The sequence below is a fragment of the Serinus canaria genome, chromosome 5 (assembly GCF_022539315.1).
Source record: "Serinus canaria isolate serCan28SL12 chromosome 5, serCan2020, whole genome shotgun sequence".
In the NCBI taxonomy this organism is placed as follows: Eukaryota; Metazoa; Chordata; class Aves; order Passeriformes; family Fringillidae; genus Serinus; species Serinus canaria.
Genome location: NC_066319.1, coordinates 31,858,047 through 31,878,136, shown reverse-complemented (window position 1 = coordinate 31,878,136; position 20,090 = coordinate 31,858,047). Strand labels below are relative to the sequence as shown.

At 35.6% G+C, this 20,090-nt stretch overlaps 1 long non-coding RNA gene across 1 annotated transcript in view; it reads right to left on the bottom strand.

Moving 5' to 3' along the window:
• Positions 1 to 20,090, bottom strand: part of LOC127059726 (uncharacterized) — a 29,119-nt gene that overhangs the window by 4,949 nt on the left and 4,080 nt on the right. Inside the window, exon 2 of the long non-coding RNA XR_007777822.1 lies at positions 870 to 2,121. This is a non-coding gene — a long non-coding RNA (uncharacterized LOC127059726). The remainder of the gene's footprint in view (positions 1 to 869; positions 2,122 to 20,090) is intronic.

Genomic DNA, 20,090 nt, shown 5'->3' with positions numbered 1-20,090 from the left:
AAGTAGAATAAATGTTTGGGCCAAAGGCAATGTATAAATGACAGTGCTGGAAATTTCGTTTTTCCCTTGGAAAAGAGGTTTTTTTAGAGAGAGATATAATTTGCAAGTTTAAATACATTTTACATGGAGTAGGATGGGTTTATCCATTTATTCTGGAAACTACATAGTAATATTTCAATCTCAGCCCTCTTTCTTGCAAAGGAAGTATGAGCTGAGTACATCTCTTAGGTATAAGAGTTCAGCACAGTTGCTTTCCCTTGGACTATGAAGCAGTGTCAGTAATTCATTTTTATACTCTACATTCTCCTCTATATTATTCTGATACTTTTACTCGTCAATGTGGTACATGAAAGACCATCTAAGAGGTGGCATAATCTGTTTGGGTAACAACATGGAATGAAATTATTTTAAAAAATCAATGAAATAATTAAGGAGACATTGGGTTTACTTCTCATCCTATGGTATAAACTAACTGATACCTCAGATACTGCCCAATAGTTTCTGTGTCTTTCTGAAAATCACTGTAAAAAAAAAGCCAAAAAGTTTAACAGAAATAACTCCTAGAATTTAGAAGAGTACATAAGTGTAGTGGGTTGACCCTGGCTGGATGACAGGCACCCACCAAAGCCATTCTATTTTTCCCCTCTGCAACTGGACAGGGGAGAGGGAATATAAAATAGGGTTCAGGGGTTGATATAGGACTGGGAGAGAGATCACCCACTGACTACTGTCATGGGCAAAACAGACTTGAATTCTATTGATACCAATTGAATATAATTTTCATTATCCTACAAAGAGTAGGATAATGAAAAGCAAAAATAGATCTTAAAAACACCTTCCCCCCAGCCCTCCCTCCTTCCCAGCTTTACCTCCTTTGCCAGTGGCACAGTGAGACAGGGAATAAGAGGTTATGGTCAGTTCTTCACCCGTTGTTTCTGCCACTGCTCAAGCAGAGGAGTCCTTTCCCTGCTCCAGTGTGGGATCCTTCCCACAGGAGACAGTCCTCCATGAACGTCTCCAACAGGAGTCCATCCAGCAGTTCTCCACAAACTGCTGCAATGTGTTACTCTCCCACAGGATGCAGTCCTTCAGGCACAGCCTGTGTCTCCAGGATGGGCTTCTCTCTCCACAGGTCTGCAGGAGCCTGCTGGGAGCCTGCTCCAGCACAGGACTTCCAGGGGGTCACAGCCGCCTCTCAGGCATCCACCAGTTCTGGCCTGGGTCTCCTCCATGGGCTGCAGGTGGATCTCTGCATCCCCATGGAACTCCATGGGCGGCAGGGGCACAGCTGCTTCACCATGGTTTGCACCACACGCTGCAGGGGGATCTCACTGCAGTGCCTGGAGCACCTTCTGCACTGACCTTGGTGTCTGCAGGGTTGTTCCTCTCCTGTATTCTCATCCCAATGTTCTCTGGACACAATGACTTTTCCTTAGCTGCACAATAACTTTTCCTTCCTTCTTCTTAAATATGTTATGGTTGAGGCATTACCACCATTTCTAATTGGCCCAGCCTTGGTCAGCAGCAGGTCCATCTTGGAGCCACCTGATGTTGCTTCTGCTGGACATGGGGAAGTTTCAGAGAGCTTCTCATAGAAGCCATTCCTCTAACCTCCTCCTATACCAAAACCTGGCCATACAAACCCAATACATTATGTTAAAAAAACATCACATAATAAAACAGGTTTAAAAATCCAGATTAAGGAATAATTGTCCAGATTTAAAGTCAGAAAACCATACAAAAGTAGGAAAAAAAGTCCAAAACACAACATAAAGAAAATTATGGCCCATTACAAAAGGTGAATGATGCTCACAAGCACCAAATTTGAAAGCATTGGTTCCTTAATCCACTCACATCCTTTTCTTAGAAATAAACAGTTTATCTAATCTCAAACTTGAAATATTTTGTACTTTAAGATATTGGTTCACAAGAAGTCCATCCAAAAAAATAAGGACATTTCTCAGCAAGTGTTTGTACTGAAGCCTGAACTGTAGATATCCATCAGATGGTTCACTGGCTGAAGAAGGCAAGAAATAAATGCCAGCCACAGGATCTTATATACAGACACTGCTAGTCACTCTGAAGGAGGTATCAACTGGGACAGCCTTACAATTTTTACACCTGTGGAAATAAAATGAGGGAAAGCTTTTGACACACTCCATGGCATATACATATGAGAAGACAGTCAGGAGCAGGGGTGAAAGACTTGGATATAGAGAATTAGATTTGTTCCTGGTGAAGGGCTCAAGTGCTACATGAATTTTAGTATTCCTGCCTTGATGGTATAATACTGGGCTGCACTTCTTTTGCCAAACTGCATTAGCATCTGCTCACATAGTTTCCTGACAAAGATATCAATGCAATTTATGAAGGTTCAGATTAATTTTCCTTTTCCTTGTTTTGGACTTAGGTATACAATTGCTAATAATATCTGGAATCCTAGAAAACATAAGCACATTGAGGGTTTTTCAGCTTTTAAAATGAAAGTGTTCTAGGATAGCCCCATCTTTTCAATGTCTGGAGATGTGAACAAAAGCATGATAGTGCTATTCATTTGTTCATAGTTCTCAGTTTAGCTAAATTGAAACTATACTTAGTCGTAGAAAAGTCAATCAGAGGGTAAAATGTGACTGGTATTCCTCCAACTGGACACTTTGCACACCCCCAAAGTCCTCTATTTTGCAATAGCAGTCTGAACAGATTAATTGGATGTATAACAGCTAACTGCTGCATCCTTGAGTTTCCACCCTGCGATCTCTGATCTGTATATTTGTGGATGGATAACCCTGCTACCTGGATTCTTCTTAAATTTGACAAGTACACAGCTAAATTCACCTGTTACAGATATCCTGGTGACATGAAATTCTCTTTGTCTCTAACAGTTACCAAGTGTCTCTTGAATCTCTGTAGCTTTTGGGCTCAAAGGATACAAGAAAGAATCCTGTTCAGTTCATCTGAATTCTGTTCACACATGCACATTTATAAGGAGTGAAAAAAGAAGGACAACTTCCATTATATAAATACATGAAGAGTTTCAGTTTGCCAATATGTTTTGGAATATTTCCCAAACTGGAAATCTCAGTGTTCACCATGATCCTTAAATAAAAGAAGGAATTATTTTGACAATTTCACTGCTGCTTAGTATAAGTGCCTGTCATTGGTGTTACTATTACAGATCACAGATCAGGGGAGGGGGGGGGTAAAGAACATAATCTTAAATGCATATTTCTGGAGCTATGTTTTTGAAAGAGACCAGTGTAATTCAGTGATACCTATGCATGGTTACCTACATGGATCTAGTAAAGCTGTAAGAATATCATATTACAGACAATGAGTGTGATTTTGTCAAATTTGCCTTTTTTTAGCAAAGCTGTTCTGCTGGCTAGGCCTGCCCACATATGAAATACTGCTACTGTAAAGCCATGCCACTGGATTATACCCAATTTCTGTTATACCTTCCAGGGCATCTGCATGGCAGATTTAGGCAGCACTCTTCTGCAATTCCTCACACTCCTCTTCCTAATGGCAATGGTCCATCACCAGCTGCTCCACAGCTACAATTGCCTTCCTCTCAGCACCATTTACTTCTGATTCTTCCTGGATGTGGTACATTTTGTTTTACGTCGTGTCACTGTTGTTATACTTACATAATGTACTTAAGTACTGTTTAGATTGACACAGTGTTAGCTCTAAAATTGAAAATAAAATGTCATTATTGGCAAGAGCAGCTGTTTTCATGCACATCATTTTCTGAAGTTCAGTTGATTAATCAGGCTAAGAGGGAGTTTTGTACAAATGGTAGTATTTTTTCTTGAAGCGTTCTATGGGCTTTAGATTTCCATCATAAGAGAACTGAGTAGTATAATATAGAAGAAATGTTTGATGTGATTAAAACTGTTTATTCTGGGTTTGTAATTGATTTAATTGTAACATCTAGAGGGCTGCAATTTTGAAAAGTTTCAGCCCTGATTGCCTATTATTCACATGACAATGCTGAAATAAAATGACACTATAGTAAATGAAAACATAACAAATAACCCTGGTGGTTCAATAACATTTTGAAAGAAAATCAGTAGATGTTCTGCAGAAATCACCTACAGGAACAGCAGGAAAAAAAGCCCATGTTTTAAATCAGTTTTTGTAAAAACCTGGTAAAAATTGACTCTCCCAGAAACTGTCATAATGTTACTCATCTAGTATAGCTGTTTTGATTGTCTTCTATAATTTTAAATAACACTTGCTTGTGAAGTGCAAACAAACACTAGGAAATGCTGAAGCAATAGGGCTATATACCCTTAAATCTCTCCCCAGCCTTTACTACCCTCCATGTAAAAGTCAAATGTAAAGTTCACCAAATTGGCTTACAATCCAGGAGTGTTTGGATTTAAACCTTGAAAAATTTTAACTGGTCCTTGACCCCACACAAGCCTAGCTTTGCACAATATCAGGAAGCTCTTACAAACCAAGTTTATAGAGTAGGAAAGCCCTGGATGCAGCATGTTTCAGCACTGACTGACCAACTGCATCACACACATTATATCCCTATTAATTCCTATAGAGAGAAAAAGAAAGTATTCAAATTATTTACAATAAAATTGATAATTTTTTACCAGTCTTTATAGAATTACATAATCAAAAAAAATCACAGAATCACAGAATAAGGGGTCCACAAGGATCATTGAATCCAACTCCTGGCCCAGCGCAGGACCATCCCTAAGAGTCACACGATGTGCCTGCAAGTATTTTTCCTCTAAGAAAAAAATTAGTTCTAAGTGTTTACATGTTACCATGAATATTAGTGTCATGTTTTGAGTTGCTGGTCTGACACATCTTGGAAATATTTTTCTTTTCCTTAGTGAAGATTGGTGTATATTCTACATTTGGTGATGAAATAGTAGGAAAGACTTATAATGGCTCATCTTTTAGTGTTACCTGTTTCATACATTCTGATATGCTCATGAAGGACCTAAATTTAAATTCCCAAATTCAAACTTTCAAATTTAAGGTATTAGGCAATATACATACATTCCTTTGTTTTTACTCTGCTGTAATTGTGGTAAGTTCTGTGTGCAAAACTGGGCTTTGTGTAATTGTGCTGTAATGTTTATAAAGGCCAGTGAACTCCATTAACAGATAACTTTGCAGTAGGCATTGAATTTAGTCAGTTCATGATGCTACATAGTTTCTTTTAAGTTTTTAGGATCACATAAAAGTTTGTATAATTGGGTCTTAATAATATTTTCTTTTATTTTTTTCCCCCTAATTTTCTCAGAATCATAGAAAGGTTTGGGTTGGAAGGGACCTCAAAGATCATCTAGCTCTAAATGTCCCACTGTGGGCAGAGATGGCACCCTCTAGATCATCTTCCTCAAGGCCCCACCCTCCCTGGCCATGAAAATTTCCAGGGGGGGAGCATTCACTTCTTTATTGGCTTGCAAACAACCATGACTTTTACAATGGTTAGAATCAGCTAACACTTTTCATGGTTGGGTCTTTGACAACATGTGGGTTATTTGAACATTGCTACATGTAGTCAATTCAATCTTCAAAGAGAAAATAGTTTTGCAAACGGCTTCTAATTGACACTAGGAGGTGGTGTGTTAGATTTATTTTTATGTGACTAATTCAGTTAAATATTTACTGGAAAAATTAAAAAAAAATGCTTTACAGCTGACACGATTAAACGTTTGCTGTTGTTTCATCAGTGCTAAATGATTTGTGTAGCTATTTCATTGAGCAGGTCTAATTCTTTCACTCTTTCAAACAAGCACTTAAAAATTTAGAGCAACACTGTTCTTTCATTGAAAGTTATTTCATAATCTTTAACAGCAAAAATGAGCTATTAGATTTCCATATCACCCAAAAGGAGGCAAAATGTATCTCCAAACAGACTTCTTCAGTACATAAGAAACATAAGTTAAAAATTCAGTATTTATTTTTTAATGTTTACTGATGTAGCTTAAAGTATTCAGGAGTTAAAAGGAAAGGCAGAGAACTGTCAAGGAAATTGAGACTAAAGCTACTACTTTATTGCTCTACTGATTATTCTGAAAAAGGAATTGTTGCTGGAATACTAAAACTACCAAGGGAAGAGCAATTGGTCAAAAAATGGAAGAAGCACAAAAATGTTCATTGAAGAAAAAATGTTATGAATAATTTCTGCAGTATCAAATCACAAATGAAGATTGCAACTTATAGAAAGAAATGTAAGAGAATGTAAATTTTAAAAAAATTCCTTTGAAAATGTGATCTTTAGTACCACATAACTAATTTTGAACTCATCTGATTTTGTTTTCAAGAACCTCTGAATTGTTTAAACTATTCTATCCTATTATTTCTCTATCACTATGCATTTTGCTATGTACTGGAGAGAAATTAAAACACAATCGCTTTAGAATTCCTCAGGAAAGGCTAAGTAGGTCTTATGGAGTTTTTGAGCTTTTGAAAATGTTCAGCTGAGAGAGTTGGGGTTACTCAGGCTGGAGAAGACTTTGGGGACACCTTAACAGCAGCCTTCCAGTAGTTAAAGGGACCTGGAGAGGGGCTTTTGACAGGGGCATGCAGTGATAGGACAAGTGGGAATGGCTTTAAACTGAAAGAGATCAGAATTAGATTAGATATTAGGAAGAAATTCTTTACTGTGAGGGTGGTAAAACACTAGAACGGGTTGCCCAGAGAAGCTGTGGGTGTCCCATCCTTAAATCCTTCAAGTACAGTCACAGAGAGCAAAAGGTGGCCCAAGAGGGAGTCTATCCAAGTATGTTTCTATCCTCTGAATATAAACTTTTCTTATAAAACTTACTGTATTGTGTACTACAGATGTCATCTTACAGTCTTCTGGTTACCATCTTACTCTATTTTTTCCATATCCTAAAGGTGATCTGACTAATTGGGGTGATTATTAATTTATGTAAATAAGGGCACATATCATAAAGAAAAAATATACCCTTTTTCTGTAGAGGAATGATAGACTGCCAAAATGTCTTTTTTTTTTTCCAAAAAAGAACTTTGTGATATTTGTAGCTTAACTTTGATCTATTCTTAGCTGGTCATTGCCTTCAACAGAATTTGACAATGAAGTTTTCTGAACTGGGGTTCACAGCAGATAAACTATAAGGAACTGGTTCAGGAGGTGTTTCTCCTTCAGGAAAACCTGCTTCTTATGGTAAAACCTGCATAGGCCATTCTTAATACTCAAGTTGTTTCTTGAAGACCTGAGACTTTTGCCTCTCTATGTAAATTTTACTGTTCCTTCTGACCATGACAGCTAATTTTAAGTACTTCAAATGTGAATGAAGTTTTTTCACTTGTAAGGAAAAAACTCTTTGTTAGAAACAGAAGGTGATCAAAGTGGCATAGAAGAATTCACATCCTTTTTCTTCACAGCATACCAAACTCTGCCTACTGCTGTACACAAAGAAAAAATGAGTTATTACACTGAGGATTGAGTTAGCTACCTAATCACAGATGGGGTCCAGCTAAATATTACTAAATTAAATTTGGAGTGATATTTCAGGATAGCATATTGTTAAGCCAGCCCCATATGTCTAAAAGTTGACTTAAAAGCCTCTCTGCAAGATCAGAAGGTGGACTGGTGCTCTTTAGAAAAGAGAATGGAGGCTAGCTGTTTCCTGAGAGGCGATGTCAAGTGAGTGCAGCTGCCCTCTCTCAGTGTTCCAGGGTTGTCTCATATCAACAGCCACTGCCCCTTTAAACAATACTGGGCCAAAATTCCCTGGAGGCAAGTAAAAAACAAATAAAAAATCCTGAGATCTTCCTGGATAATGGAGCTTGAGGAAGCATGGGGTTAAAGGGATATTAAAAAAGTTAATGGTGGTGACCTGTTATTTAGGGTATGTCATAGTAGGGAGAAATATTTTAAGGCTTGGTGCTGCCTGGAAAGACATGGAACAGAAATATACCTTTTTGTTTTCTCTGTACACTGCTTCAAAGAAATATTTGAGTTCATCTCTAATTTATTTCTTCCAGAGTGAGTGGCAAGAACTTTTGGCTGAGATTAAAAGGAGTAACAACGGAGGAGTTTTTTGATCATTTAAAATTAGCACATATACTGTTCAGATGTCATTTTGCCAGAAAGTTTACTTCTGTAACTAGAAATGCAGTACAACTGGAAAAGGAAATGGTGACTTTTTCTTATCAGTGAAATTTTTTAATCTATACCAGTGTTTTTGTCTTGTGAGTTTTAACACTATGGGAATGACACAGGCACTACTAACACTGATATTTAGACTTGCAGAATTTTATTACTACAGTTTATGCTCCACCCACACATTGAAGTTCAGACATTTACTGTTAAGGGCATTGTTTTACCTAAAAAATTAATTTCATACACTGCTAATGAGATAGCCCTGAGGAAAGATAGGGAATTTGAGCCTTGCAAATATAGAAGAAAATACATTCCTGCAAGACCTACCAAAGCTTGAGAAATTAATAAACATGATTCAATTCAGCATTATTAAAAATATAGTTTAAAGTAGTTGCATTTTGAAAATGATATAGTTTATTTTCTTGCTAAAAGTTGTCCCCTACCTATTGCATCAGAAATCAGAGAGCATCTTCAAAGTTGTCTTTTCTGCACCCATCCAAATGACAAGGATTTACAGGGACAGGATAGTTCAGTGATTTGGGCATAAAAGATTTGTTTCATTGTCTCCTTTACAGAGGTGTTCTCTTCCTTCTCTGAAAAGCTGCTATATAATATTTCTCTTTTTCGCTCGAAATAAGATCTTTTTATATTGTGGAATGTTATGGCAGTGATTGATATAAATACATATGGCCATACTCATTAGAAAAGCTGTATTCAAAGTTAGTTGCAGTTCCTAATTTTTCAGAGCAAGATTCTCAAGTTGGAGAGTGAGTGAACTGAACATTTCAGTGTATTAACACTAAAGGGAACTGGGAGAAATTCTAGGGTCATTGATTAGGGACAAAATAGGAGAACACTTGGACAGGTGCAGACTGGTCAAAGACAACCAGGACATTTATAAAGGGGAAGCCATGCTTGTCAAATGCTATTAACTTGTTTGAGGAGGTGACAATGAGAGCTGACAGGGGTGAAGCAACAAACATAATCTGCTTGGACGTCAAGATGGCTTTTGATACTGGCACACTGAAGAGCAGATACAGGGTTAGTAGGAATCTGATGATGAAGTGACTGATAGAATGCCTCTAAAATCTCTTAAGAGTCAGTACTGCTGCCATACCACAGAAAAACATGAGAGACGATGTAAAGAAGTGATGGATATAAATGAATTTGATAGGGATTTTTTACAATAAAAAAGAGGATGGATGAATTATAAAGTTTGGAAAGGAGGGAGGCAGAAAAAGAGGAATGGTGGGAGAGGAAAGAGCCAACCTGTTAATTTATTTTTGAAAGAGAAAATGTCTTGAAGATTAGTCTATAAAAGATCAGTGTAGAAGACAGGAGCAAAACCACCTGATATATCCCTCTGAATGTATCCATATTTGCCCTTAACTTTGCTGCAGACAGGAAGTGATTGCTGAAGTGAAAAGATGATTTCAGTACATGCTGGATATTTGCAGGGAACAATACTTCTAAGAGCTTCATGCTGGAAAAGGCAAATTTGAGGGTTTATTCCTATATAAAAAGTAGCTCTGTGCTTGATAACTTCTTATTCTTTTTAATGCAGAATAGAAATAGAAGTCTAAAGGACCCTTGACTTCTGCTTCCTGTAAGGCCATTTCTCTGGACGTGTTCACATTCTGTTTTGCATGGTAGTGTTTGCCTTTCATCACTTTCCACTTGCTAAGAGAAGCAAATAGAATTTTAACAAGTAGGTACCAATAGGTCTCAGGTGCAAAAAGTAAGTGAACCTGTTTTTGAGACAAAATTTGCTGTTTGAGTGATAACTGTATGGAGAAAAAATGAAGAAATTATCAAAAAAATATATGTTATAAGAATTTTCCATTTAATGATATGTTCTTAGTTTCCAGAATGCTGTGTGAAGTTACAATATGTCTTTTAGTTTTTAGATAATTATTGCAGTACAGGCATAGACAAAAATATTCCATTGTGAATAGAGGAAGCATAGATTACTGGTCTGGAATAGCTTTGAGCAAAACAACAAAAAAAATCTAATGAGAAGACCTAAATCTTAACTGATCTGTTATTTTGGAAGACTCTTTTGCTCAGCTTTTTGAAATAGTTAGAAAAATCTTTGAAAAATTTGTTTCATGCCCTGTTTTAAGTGTTAAAAACGAGAGGAAAAGGTTTTGAGACATATACTTTAAATTAATTCATTATTTTTATTGATTTTACATTTAAAAGTTTATGTTCTAGCTCAAAATGTTCATCTGTTATAATTAAATGTAGCAATCAGAGACAGGAAAAAATGGTCCTTAGGCAAGAAACAGGAACAGCCTTTGTAACTGAAGAACAGGTACAACAGGTACAGTATGCAGTGGATTAAGAACGTACAAGAAGTGTGAAGTATGATGATATATCAAGTGTCCAAGAGATGGTTGGCCTAAATTTTTATCTATTTACTTATATGCATATCTTGTGCAACTTTTTGTTCTAAGCGGCTCTGCAACTGTTCCCCATCTTGACTGAAAAGTCTTGTTTCCTTCAATTTCCTTGACTTATTGAATTAAGAAACAAGTCTAAGTTTAGGAAGAAATCTGATTTCGTGGCTTCCTGTTAGTTAAGAGAGAAGGTTGCACTGTGATGATGGCTTCAGTAGCCAAATGTGTGAGAAAAAGAAAACAGAACACAATAGAAAATAGAAGGTGCTTTGGATTTCTCAGAACCCAACTGTTTGGAGTCGACTAATTACCAAATTTGAATAAGGGAAGGATCATAGTGGGACACAGGCTAACATTTTGGGACAACAGGAAAATACAACCCCAAATTTATTAATTTCTTGTTTTTCAGTTTTTTAGTCTTTTCATCATCACATCTTTCATGTGTTTTGGGTTATGTCATTTGAAGCAGCTGAAGTATAATTATCACACTGTATCAAATACAAAATAGGTATATTTTTGAATAAGGAGACTAATGCATTCTGAAATAGAACAGGAAAGCAGAAAGGTAAACTTGTGAAATAGGGAACACTGTGCATTTGTATATTCCTCTGCATTTTATTAACCAACTGAGTATTTTAAAGCTACCTTGGATGTTGAAAAAAGACAAGGAAATTAATATTTTTATAATATAGATGTCACCTTATATTTCATGCCTGATTCATTTGAAAATGTAGATTAATTTGCAAACAGTTTAGAGAGGTGAACTATTGAATTGAGTCCTATAAGATTTAGGATTTGTCATCTTTTAAACTTGACACTCAGTAAGAGCTTGTCAATTACAAAGAAGTGAAATGAAGTGAAAATAAGCCTCGTCTTCATCTTCTTGTTATATGCTTGGTTGGTTATAGAGACACCATTTACAAGCTGAGAATAATTACTTGCAAAGTATTTTTCCCTTTAAACCAAAATTATTTATTATTTTACCTTACTCCATTTTGATATAGCAGTTACTCTAATTTCCTAATCTCGTAACCAAAATAGTTTTTCAGTACAAGTGGCTACCTGAAATTAAGTGTGCTTGAGTTGAAAATTAAAAACACTATTTAGAGCAGGATTTTTTCCTCAAACATTACTTATCCTCTTGTGACAAGTTATACAGAATTTCTTCACTTTATAAATCTACAGCAGCACGTAATTTGACAAATACACATATGATAGGGAGAGAACAGCAACAGTAAAACCTTTTTTATTTACATGCAAACATATCAGCATTCTCTTCCACCTTAAATAGGTATTATGTTATCAGTCTCTTGCTTCTAGCAAGAGACTTTAATTTCTGTAGAGTTCATTCTTTTAAACCTTTCCTGAAGCTGTAATACAGTCTTTCTGATGTGGTTTTCCCAGATAGAAGTGAGTTAGCACTTTTTTTTCTTATCAGTTTTATTCGACATAATGAATGCTTAGAGGACTTCTGTAATCAAATAACTTGTACCATCCTACTTTCTTTGTATCCAACATTCCTGTACTTCATATATTTCCATATTAAATTCCATTTTATAAAAATCCTCTAGCTGTTTTAGAAGAAAGTACTCTGTCATCCATTTTCTTCTGGTTAAAATATTAAAGATGTATTCAGCAACCCTGCTAAAGCATTACCTTTGATTTTTAACTGGAGCTCTGAGCTCTGGGTTTTTTCTTCTTTTCCCAATGGTCTGTCCTGACCAGCTGAAAACACAGAGACCAGATAATTTGTCTGTGGTACTTAGCCAACCACTAGCTTGACTTGAACAGGAAGAAGCCATCTCCCAATTCATTGTGCCCAGACCACAGAGCTCCCCAAAATGAAAACATAGAAGCCTTTTCCTGAATGGGAACTGGCACTTGATGCCAGTCATTTTATTTGTAAATGTACACAGAACTTAGTGATCACATATGCAAAATATAGATGTCAATTATTAATTAAAGTTTAGAAAGGATAATTACAATTTTTTTTTGCCATGCAGTAAATTTTCTTTATTAGTTGAACAGGATAATTGTATTTGTGCATCGTTCTTGTGGTATTTGAAGCACAAAGCAAATCTTATAGCACCTCTTGTATTATTTCAATTTTGTCTTTTAGTATTCATGCTATTGCCTAGTAGAATTCAGTTATGCTATTTAAATGTGCAGTAGAATATTTTCCTTTTTATTGCAGAAGAATGCTTTGATCTATCAAAAAGTTTAATTGCATTTCATGCAGTAGTTTCTGTTTGTAATTAGGTATATGTGTGGCAGTTGCTAAGTGTTTCTTTCATGTCCTTCCATTTATTTTTAAAGCAAATTTTCTGTTACACCATCATGTATTGTGTAGTAGGTGCTTTGCTCAGATTCTGGCACTTCATATGCATATCTGATTCCCCCAGTCATTCTTGAAGTGTTTTGGCAGCATGATCTTTGCTTATTTTGATTATTTCCTTACTGGTTTTGATGGACAAAGACATGGATTTAGTGAATATTTTAATATCTCTGACTCTGAGTAGGAAAATAAAGATCAATAAGGAATATAGTGAAGGCTGTATCATCCCTTTTACATTTTTTTTTTCTTAATTAAATAACATAGGAAAAAGAAAGTTTGGTTACGAAAGAATGCAAAACAAACAATAAATTATTTGGAGATTATCCCTTAGGCTGATTTTGTAATATGCCTATCCCACTGAATAGCATGACATTTCACATGGGATCCTATAAAGCAGCTTGAGGAAGGAGGAAAGAGTTGAAAAAACACTTTGTGATTAATACCCCTTTGATTATTACTAAGAATGTAGAAATACTTTCTGCAAAGCATAAAAAAACATTGAATTTCAAATGGGCAGAGAAATATATTTATTTGAATAGAGATTTTATTTGCTATTATCACTCTCCTGCCCATACTTATCATCCTTTCTTGTCTCATGGAAAATGCCACCAACTTTTCTGCAGATTGCAACAGGTGTTGAAATTGAAATATATTTGAATTCCTAGAAAATGACGTTTTTAAAAATAGCATTTAAAGGAAAGGGCAAAATCAAATTAAAACTACTGATTGGTCACATCAATACTTCCTTTTACTTTTATTAACCCTTTTGGTATATCTGACATGACATCTTCTATTTTCCTTTTATTTCCTATTTTCATCTCTTCTGGTAGAGCATTTTTATTCTTATCTTTCTTCTTTTGTTCCTTTTTGTTGATACTTTCCTTTTCCCAGTATATTTTTTCACTCCTCTGTTTCAACTACTAAAACTAAAATTTGTTTTCTAAACCTAAGTCCTTTCTCAGTGTTCTCTCATCTACAACCTTCATGTGTCTTTGTGGCTGCTCAGCCATTACTTCAAAAAAGGCTTTTAGTTGAATAAGGTGTGAAAGAAAAGTGGAATGAAAGAAGCAGGAGCACACTCAACTGAATCCATGAATCAAGCCACAGAACTTGCATAGCTGACACTCTAGCATGGGGAATCCCTGGTCTTAAAAATCATTGGCTTTGGCATATGGGAGTATGTGGAATTTTATAGGGTTTGGCCTATATTGGTATTTTTCTTAGGATATAAAGTTTGCAGTTATAATGCAGCAGGATCATATTCTAGCCTCTTATCTGCTGTTCTGGGGCTGTCACAAAGGAAGGAAAGAAGTTGTTGCTGAAGTGCAGCCTCAATTGAAAATAGCCTGCCAATGCCATTGATTCTCATTTCAGTCAAAATATTTAGATAAAGCTTAGATTCAAATGAAAGATCAGTCTGGATTGGCAGAGCTGAATGAATATAGAACCAGCTCCAGACAGCAGCCAGAGAAAGTGGTTCCTCAGTGTGGCTCTGAGGAGTATGGATCAGGTTGGACTGTGGTGGTCAGAGGCTGACCAACTGCTCAGCCAACTGGTTTGTTTGTGAGCATGCTAATATGCTCAGAACTGCCTCTTGCAATCACAACAAAAAGGTGGGATGGAACATCAACAAAATTTACATGATACAGATGGTGACTAAATATACAGCCCTTTACAAAACCTCACTACTTTAGTGGCTTGTGTGATGGTCAAAAGAGAGAGGGAAATCTTCAGTTTTGTTTTGAACAAAATGTTTTTCTTAAATCACTGATGCTGAAAAAGAATATTTTACACCTTCCCCAACAAATTTTATGTCAGAACCAAGAATTCAAGAGAAAGTGATTACAAATTTCTTAACACAAAAAACTTGTGGTAAAGTGGCTTAACATTTTGTTGCCAAGGTAAATAGGAAAACTTCTATTCTAGCTGTAGATAGCATAAAGGGCCCTTCAGTAGTATCATTACACTTCTGTATCACCATTTTTAATTTTAAAAAATATTTTATGCCCTTTCTTCTTTTTTTTTTTTTTTTTTTTTTTGAGCAGTTCAAAATGTTACTAATGTATTAGATGCTGTTGTTGAGCTTAGAGCACTAATACTTTTCCCTCCTGTCCCAAATCCTATTTCAATATATAAAAAAGCAGCTTCTGCAGTCAAGGGTAGCATGAGTTTTCTAGGAGAAATGAAAACAATTCCAAAAGCAATATGTAATTATTGTGCATCTGACTGAATGTTTCTTATTTAATTTTGTTGAAATACATTTTAGAATCTTACATATGGAAAACTAAGTCAAATTATATAAGTGAAACGCAAAAGAAATGAGAAAGTTCAAAGTGTGCTGTGAGTATACAATGGAGTTCCCATGCACCAGTGCAAACAATAAACAGAACAGAGATTTTTAAACCTTTCTTTTTCTTAATGAGTGAGCTAAATGCTATGTAAAATGATTTCTCTATTTTGCAAGAATTATACCTAAGAATTTTATTTCAACTTTTTAACACGTGTTTTATGTAAAAGCATGTATTTATAAGTTGCTTTTCATCCCCCTTCAATTTTCCTTTTCAAAATCTCAGATTAGGCTACTCAAATATCTATATATTCATGCAAGTATTATTTACTTCTTGACTGAAAAACACCAAGTCATTTCTATTTATGAACATTTTTTTGTAATGTGACCTGGCATTTCTCATCACTACCGCTTGCAGTCTAGTCTTATAAAATTTAATGGATGTCAAAAATGAGCACAGTATGAAAAATAAATAGACAAAAGAGAAATCCTTTACATGTTAACAAATGCAACAGAAAGATCTCTTGAAGTTAAAATCCCCATGGAGAAAAATCATTTAGTCTTGACCAAAAGAAATACCTCTTTAAGATACATGGCTAAGGGAAATCTTGGAATTTTCTGTCTTTTGAAAAGAGTAGACTTAATTTGTATGTCCTCTCAGACTATGCTTCATCTTTATTAGAGAAATCCTTCTTTTCCAATGGTTTTAGGCAGATTAACTGGCCTAATTGGACCTAAGCTGCTGTGAAGAGAGAGGGAAAAAAGGTGGAGGCACAAGCTCTCCAAGTCCTCAAGTCACATCCTCCTGGTTGACTGGTCTGCTTAGCCAAGCTGAAACTGGTCTTATTGTCATGTTGGGTGCATTAATTGGAGTGCAGACTAATTTGCAAGAATGCTTTAGTGCCCTTTAAAAGGTGATTTAAAATTCAAAGTGATGGAAATTGTATAAAAGCATGCTGATCTGATCATTACCCAGAATTCAGTTTGACATTTCCTCTATTTATCTGTTTTTATTGTTTGGACTTTAAGTTTACTGTGAAAGACTTAGGAGACTGCAACAATTCATGATATTCTCTGGATTGGTTGATAACCCTTCCCTTTTTTAAACTCAGAGAATGCTCTAAAAGTAAATTAGTTAAGCACAGAAATATCTTCTTTGGGGATGATAAAATAAAGAATATATTTAGATCATGCAATGTAATAATAAATACAGCAATGGATTGCTCTTGTTTCCATCAAATACATGAAAATACACTCTTTGGAAGGGTCCTACGAAATAGAGACATTAGCACCTCATTAACATAGGCTTGAATGGTAACGAGGATAAAGAATTTACATTTTCTGAGCAAGAGGCCACAAACACAAAACTATGCACTACTTTTGCAAACTCTATAGGTAGGTAAAGAGATATCCATTGCTGAAGTGCAGCTGTGTTCATGGGTGAAGAACAGCTTCTGTCAGCACTACCAAACAGCTCTCCACAACATTTAACAAGATAAAAATATTATTTGTCTTTAGAAATTATATAAGAAGCCTTAAGATTTATAATTAAAGCACATAAATTAGACTCTCATGCAATGCAATAAATATGAATAATTTCCAGTGACTTTTGAGTGATGGACTGTAGGAAACTACAATTGAAACCTTTCTGCTGCATTTTACTCAAATCCAGCAAATAGATTTTAGTCCTGACTCAAAGCAAGTTCTGCTTTACCAAAGTGAAGGCAATTGATGCTATCCCTGAAGCATACTATACTTGTCTGTACCAGAAACTGATAACACTGGCTATTGCTAGTGCAAAATCCTTGGAAGCCAGTGCTAGTTACTGAGACATTTAGATATAGTATCCTGAAAACATACTTTACCTTGAAAGTTGTCCCCTGTTACTCTTCTGATAAAGAAAGTTTGTGCTGGCAGGAATTTGTGCAGTAATTAATATGTTTGGATGGCAGGCTGTCCTCTCTACCCAGATAATGTCTACAAAGCTATTGTCTTCAGTGAAATTGTGAGAAATTTGCATTCCATAATACATGGAATGGTTTCTTTTTGCATGCAGCTAAGTTCCTTGCTTAAACAGAGATGAATGAGGTAGGTAACATTTCTTTCCTATTCTGCACAGAAGAGGAAGAGAAACAAGATTCCACCTTCCAATATACCAGTCAATGTTTTCAAATTTGGATTGAGAAACAAGTCCAACTACTTCAAACTATGCTGAAGTAACGTAACATTTCTTTAAAGAAAAGTTGTAGTGTTGCTTACAGATTTTTTTCCTGGAGCTGTAATTTGTTCAGAATGAACTGTGAGATTAATATCCACCTCTCTCTAAGACCGTACTTGTGTGAAGTTTGTGGCACTACCTTGAGATGGCATAGTGAGGCAGAGGCTGACTTAGAGATTAATCCTGGCCAGTAACAATATGTCTGCAAGGACTAAAAGGAAGACATTCAGATCTTAAATTGAGTTTTTAGCCTGACTGCAAATGTCAGTTTTATAAGTGGTAAGTGTGAATATGGAAAGGAAAAGTATGGAACCTCATGGTTCCATAATATGGAACTAGGCAATGGTAATATTAAAGAGTGAGCACTGAAAATATGGCCTCTGTGTTAGTTGAACCAAGTTAGTATTTGTACAATGTACTATATGCTTTTGACTGTGCAGTTATCTTTTGGCCACTTCAACTATATTGCATTCGAGGAATTTGCAGGTTCAGGGGTTTTTTTTGGCTTAATGTAATGAAGTATTGGGGCTTATTTACTGAAAAACCACTCATAGGCTAAAAGAGTATTGCTTAATGTAGCGCTGCTTTCCTTAAAAATAATTTTGCTTGTATTTGTTTCTCTATTTAATTTTATTCTCAGTTAAAGAAGAAAATATTTACCATGGTAACCTGGACTACAAAAAATATGGATAATTTGTTCTAAGAGTCATGATGATGTGTAATGAAGTCTGTCCCCAAGATATTAATGTTTTCAAATCATGCAACACGGTCCCATTGCTAGTTGCACAAGATTACCTGTGGGCAAAAAGCAAAGCATTAGGGAAAGCCTGAACAATTGATTAGCTGTGATATCATACACTAAAGATGGACAGTCTGTATGACAGGTTGTCTCATATGAGAATTGGCTCCTTAACACACTCTGCTGGTATTATCACATCGAGTAACAAAAAACCCCAACGTGCAGAGCGTGCCACAATGAATGCCTCAGCTGCTGTTATGCAAACAGCACACACTCAGTGTCCTCTCAACCCTGCAAGAGCTGAGGAGAGGAGGGACCAGGGACAGATAAATGACAGTAATACAACCAAAGAAGAGGGCATGTTCCACTAGGAAGAAATTAATGGTAAGAAAATGTGATAAATAGATGCACTTATGAGCACAGATAGAGTCCTCTGAAAAAATGACTTAACTCATGCAGTCAGAAATTCACTGGATTCTCTGTGTGAAATGTATATATTAGCTATCCATGCGGTCTTTAATATGAAATCAGCTTTATGTTCTAGGTAGGCAGAGACACATCTCAAGTGCCTAATGGCTAATAATGTGAACCTCTGGTACCTTAAATTTGTATGGACAATGGACATCAGTAGGGTCAGGACTTTTCTCAGTATATCTTCTATTTGTAAGAAGGCTTAATAGAAATTGAGTGATATCAATTGCTTTTTGAAATTCATCCTCTATTTCTCTTATTATGGTGCTTTCCCTGAAGCATGGGCAGAAATTCACAGTGCAGTATGAAAGATAGATGTTAAGGATATCAGGTGCAACATTGAATAACATTTAAAAAAATACAGACAAGGACAGGTAGGAGGTCATTAGGATGCAATGCCAGTAGCTAATATAATGTGACAACACATAAAACCATGAATGCTAATGTTAAGCATTTTGTTTCTCAAAGAAATTGAAATCTAATAACTACTTCACTGAGAAGAAAAGGATGACATCACTTTTTAGCAATAATAGCACTACCACTTTATGATACTAAAATCAGTAGGAACTTAAAAAAACTTGTCTGAAAATTTACTGAAATCCATTAAAAAAAAATACATGCCATGACAGATTTCCTGTAGTTTCTACATTTTGGTAAACCTGTGTGTGTAGGATATTTCCAGATATCTGATGTTACTACATGAATGGTGCTAGATCATTCACTCTGAGAGCAATTGAAAAATGAAGCTTTGTAAATGTTTGACATATAATGTCAGTTTGGGCCATGGAAGATCTCAAGGCTTGACAAGAGACATAATGCTAGGAGATGAATGCTGTGTGCCAAAAATTAGCAAGTACTGTGTTCATCTTGAAGGAACATAATACCTCCCCCACTAGCACCATTTTAAACAACAAAAAAAGGTCTTAAATATATCTTTACCCACAAGGGTACATAGAAATCAGGTGCAGCAACCATACTAATAATATTGACAAGTACACTAAAAATGTAGCTGGGTGTCCTCACGAAAACATTTAACCCAGAATAATAGGCTAGAATTTAAATTAAGCATGTTTTAAAATCAGTATCAAAGAGGTTAAAGTTAGGAGACACTGTAAAGCTGTAATACTGCTTCTTAAATTATTTGAACAGAACACAATCCAAAACCCGTGGAAAAAAAATTGGATGGGCAAAATGTAACTTGTGTAGCATGTGTCTATTTCTGTTAGCTGAATTGCCAATGAATATATATATATACATATATATATATATATATATATATATATATATATTTAAAATACTAAGATATCTGAAGGAAATCTGGAAAGATGGTTAAAGTGTTAAAACAGTGTTTGGTAAAGTAAGGGGGAACAGATTACCATGGAAAATATTTTGACAGTAAGGTTTTTCACCTTTTATTTTAAACTGGAAAATTAATTGAAAGCTCAAAAAAAGAGGACATTACTGAAAACTCCAGAAAAGGATACATGGTATACATTATTGATTAGAATAATATACTTTTTGCATATGGGTTTTG